This window comes from Hordeum vulgare, chromosome 2H (genome assembly GCF_904849725.1).
Source record: "Hordeum vulgare subsp. vulgare chromosome 2H, MorexV3_pseudomolecules_assembly, whole genome shotgun sequence".
Classification (NCBI taxonomy): Eukaryota; Viridiplantae; Streptophyta; class Magnoliopsida; order Poales; family Poaceae; genus Hordeum; species Hordeum vulgare.
This window is the reverse complement of record NC_058519.1, coordinates 118,361,858-118,366,913: the sequence shown is the minus strand read 5'-3', so window position 1 is coordinate 118,366,913 and position 5,056 is coordinate 118,361,858.

Here is a 5,056-nt window from a genome sequence, read left to right as displayed (position 1 = left end):
ATAATTGGAAAGGAGAGTATGTGAGAATTGAGGATGGCGAAGAGATGGTTGATGAAATCGATCGACAAAATGGCTGGACAACCAAACAAAGTACATTTCGTGCAGAGCTGGTTGATCTGAAATCAGATTCTAAGGTTGGATATGTTCCCTCAAAATTGGCTGCACAAATGGTAGATGATGATTGGGCTTCAGAGAGGCAGATAATGCCCATGTGTACGGGTGAGGTGACAGTATTACATGAGGGGGCTGATGCAGATGCACAAGAGGGCTCTGATGGTGTTGCAAGGGTTCTTTCTGTTGATTGGAATTCGGTTGAATTAAATGAACCAACTGATTTAGTCATTGCACCAATGGATGACACTGAGATGGCCAAATTTTTTGGCATTCCAGTACCTGATGAAGATAAGGAAGAGAATGATGAAACTACTAACCCGCTTACTGATGCTCAAAGAGATATATGTGAAGATGTGGATGGACAACTGATGGAAGATGTTGCAGATGATGTTGATGATGCACATGATGATGAGTTGGTAAATGTCTATGACAAGGAAAACCCTGTTATTGCAGTAGGGAAGTTGTTCCCGAACATGGATGAATTTAGAATGTTTTTCAAGACTTATGCCGTCAAACATGAGTTTGATGCCAAGACAAAGTGGACTTACAGAAAAAAGTTTTATGCAAGATGCAGAGGTTTTGATGGAAGTGTCAAGCCTTGCAAGTGGTACATATCTGCTAGACGCCAACCTGATGGAAGTACCATTAGGGTCAATCAAATCCCACACCAACATACTTGTATTACAAGTTCACAGAGAGTATCAACCATGACATCACAGCTTTGGATTGCAGAAAAGATCACTCCTATTTTCGCCAAGAAACCAAATACTACTGCAAAGAAACTTAAAGTAGACTTGGAAAAGCAATACCCAATTAAGGTGAAGTATAACACAGTGTGGAAGGGAAAACAAAGGGCAATGAAAGAATTATATGGTGACTGGGCAAATAGATTTAGGATGCTTTATAATTTCAAAGCAGAGGTGGAGAAGAGGTCACCTGGCAGTGTTGTGGAGATAGATACTGAGGTAACAGAGGAAGGAAGAGTCCTTTTCTCAAAGTTTTTTATGGCTTTAAAGCCTTGCATCGATGGCTTCAAGGCAGGTTGTCATCCATAATTGAGCATAGACTCATCGTTTTTGACCGGAAAGTGGAATGGTCAATTGGCAGCTTGCAATACTTTAGATGGACACAACTGGATGTTCCCTGTTGCTATTGGCTTGTTTCAGTCAGAAACAGAGGTCTCATGGACATGGTTCATGATGCAGTTGAAGAGATGCATAGGTCCAGTGTCACCTTTGGCAGTCCACACAGATGCATGCAAAGGGCTAGAAAATGCAGTCAAGAATGTGTTCCCCAATTGTGAGCAGAGAGAGTGCTTCGGCCATATGTGGATGAATTTGATCAAAAAGTTCAGAGGTGAAGAATTTGGTCGCATGTGGCCAGCAGCAAGATCTTACACTAAATAGACATATTCATATCATCTTGGTAAGATAATGACAGCATGCCCTGAATTTGGTCCATGGGTGAACACCTACCATTCTCTATTATGGTATAGGTCAGGATTTAACACTGCCATCAAGTGTGATCATATCAACAACAACTTGGCAGAAAGTTTTAACAACAAGGTGAAGTAGTTGAAAAACCTGCCTGTGCATGACATGGTTGACCAAATCAGGATCATGATCATGCGCTTGTGGGAATTGAGTAGAAGGATTGGTGATTGTCTGCAAGGGGACAAGCTTCCTGCAGTGGTACAATAGATGGTCAACAGGAGCAGAAATCTTACACATTTATCTGTTGAAAAGTCTTCTGTGTGGGGTGCTGAAGTTAGAGATACCAAAAGTGGTAGAAGGCATGTTGTTAACACTGAAATGCATGAGTGCACTTGTTTGGAGTGGCAACACACTGGGAAACCATGTGATCATGCCATACTTTTCTTGGCCTCCCGACCAAAGATAAACATGCACCCGTATTTGCACGAATATTACTCAGTAGAAAAATTCAAGGTTGCATATGCAACTCAAATTCCAGCACTTACAGATCAGTCTCAGTGGCCTGAAGTGGACATAGAATTTTCCATGTGTCCTCCCCTAACAAAAAGAAAGGCTGGTAGGCCTAAAGAGAGCAGATTCAAGGCATGGGTTGAGAGAGGTGGGAGTAGTAAAAAAGGGAAGGGAAAGAAGGATGGAAAACCAAAAAGATCCCAGAAAGGTAACAAAAATAGATGCAAGTTGTGCCAGGAACTTGGGGACTGAGCTGGATCTTCCAAGTGTTGTTGCACTCCTAAAAGGCCAAAGTATGTGTGCTAATGTTTTTTATGTTTACTATTTGGCTGCATTTTTCAATTACAAACCAATTGACATGCTTAAATTTTTTAGGAGGAAGTGTGCAGCTGAGCCCCTTGTTGTTGAAGATTGCTGGCCAAAGAAAAAGAAAAGAGGCAATGGTTGTAGAAAAAAGAGAAGTTATGGTGAAACAATGCAAACTGAGCAAAATGAGCAAGACTTGGATGTGCTGCAAAATGAGCAACAAGACTTGGATGTGTTCCAAAATGAAGATGTGGTCCAAAATGAGCAAGACTTGGATGTGCTGCAAAATCAAGATGTGGTGCAAAATAAGCAAGATATGGATCTGGTGCCAAATAATTATCTTCCAGCTGATGTTGTGCAAGCTGAGCCTATATTAGAAGTTGTGTTGCCTAACCCTGTTTTTCTAGAAGATGTGGTGCAAAATGAGCAAGATACGGATCTGGTGCCAAATGATTATCTTCCAGCTGATGTTGTGCAAGCTGAGCCTATATTAGAAGTTGTGTTGCCTAACCCTGTTTTTCCAGAAGATGTGGTGCCAACTAAGCCTATATTGGAAGTTTTGTTGCCAACTGAGCTTGATGATATTCCAGCTGATGTAGTGATGAAAACCAAGAGCTTGAGTGAACTGGGTATTGTGGTAAAGCGAAGCATTGATAAAAAGAAGAAGAAGAAGAAGAAGTTGAAGTGAAGTGAACTGGGTGTTGTACTATGCTATAGAACAAAACTTTGCGTGAGACAAATTTCCAGTTGGAGACAAAATTCAAATTTGAGCCAAAATTCAAATTTGAAGTTATTTGGTATGTGGTATGGTGTTGTATTTTTCATATGAAATGTATTTGTGTAATACTATTCAAGTTTGAGACAAATTTCAAGTTTGAGACAAAATTCAAATTTGAGCCAAAATTCAAATTTGAAGTTATTTTTTATGTCATATGGTGTTACAATGATTTATGTACTATTACACATGTTAGGTGATTAATCGGAGAACTTTTATTATGTGAAACTTTGGACATGAAAAATGTGCTCCAAATGAGCTCCAAAACCCCCTCCAAGCCCGTGTGCAAAGCCCCATTTGTAAGCAAGTTTTTTTTGACCTTCTCCAAAACAGCCAAAAAATGAAACTTAACATATTAGTCATATAGAAAGATGATTGGCACAAGTTTTATATTTTTTTAATTTTTTTTGAATTAGTTATAGCCAACCCTAACTTTTGAAACCCGTACAACCTCGTATGTGATAGCCACTTTTGTGAAGGGGTTTTCATGAAAAACTTCATAGTCCAAGTTTACTATTTTTCCTAGCAACCTAGTCATATAGAAAGATGATTGGCACAAGTTTTATATTTTTTTGATTTTTTTTTGAATTAGTTATAGCCAACACTAACTTTTGAAAACAGTACAACCTCGTACGTGATAGCCACTTTTGTGAAGGATTTTCCATGAAAAACTTCATAGTCCAAGTTTATTATTTTTCCTAGCAACCTAGTGATATAGAAAGATGATTGGCACAAGTTTTATATTTTTTTGATTTTTTTAATTAGTTATAGCGAACCCTAACTTTTGAAAACCGTACAACCTCGTACGTGATAGCCACTTTTGTGAAGGGTTTTTCATGAAAAACTTCATAGTCCAAGTTTAATATTTTTCCAAGCAACCTAGTCACATATAATGATGATTGGCACAAGTTATATCTTTTTTTGATTTTTTTAAATTAGTTATGCTCTACCCTAGCCCTTGAAAACCTCTCAAAACCCCTCAAAACCCCGTCCAAACCTCTCAAAACCCAGCACCCCATCGGACCATTGGATCGCCGTGAATGGACGGTCTGGATCGCGCATTAGGGCTACGTCAGCAGCGATCCGTGGCCTTCACTCTGATTGGCTGGCCTTTTTAGCCCTCTTTTTTATTGCTGGATGAGAAGACGCATGCATGCGTTGTTGGGCTTAATTAAAGGCGGCCCACCCTTTTATCCGTTGGATGAGAAGACGCGTACCATCCTTGCATGCATGGGGACCCGCATGCATGCGCGTAGACCTGCCTCCCCTCGCATGCGCATCGATCAAGCGGGAGCACGCCCGACGCCATAGAGAGCAGCAACCCGACCGACGCAGTAGAGGCACGCAACGGCTCAGCCATGCAGAAGCTCGTCGCCCAACCCGACCGACGCAACAGTCATCTTTCGGCTCGTTTTAATTGCTCATGTGCGACGTGTACCCTGTTTTAATTGACCCTGTGCTATGTGGGGTGTGTACACACTCGATGCCCCCTCGATGCCATGCGGTAGCCGTTTCACACTGATGCACACCATGGCTAGCACCCCTATTTAAGCACGGGTTTGAAGCACCCCCTAACATCATCTTCTCCCACCGTCTCCTAGTCCATCTTCTCCTTCTTCTTCATCTCCTAGTCCATCTTCTTCTTCATCTCCTAGTCCATCTTCTCCACCTCCACGCCGGAATATGAACTACTACACCGGGATGACCTACTGTGTGCCGCGCACCATCCCCGAGATGCTCTACCCTCCCCAAGTCCAGGTGGAGAACACCCTACGGGTGTGGGCGATCTCGAGGTGGAGGGGTGCAAGGGCGCTCACCGAGTTCTTCCTCTCCGCCGGCTACCGCCACCTCCCCAGGGGTTCTCCGGTGACGTTCCACGTGGAGGACTGACCAATAATGGCTATCCTATCGGCCTTAT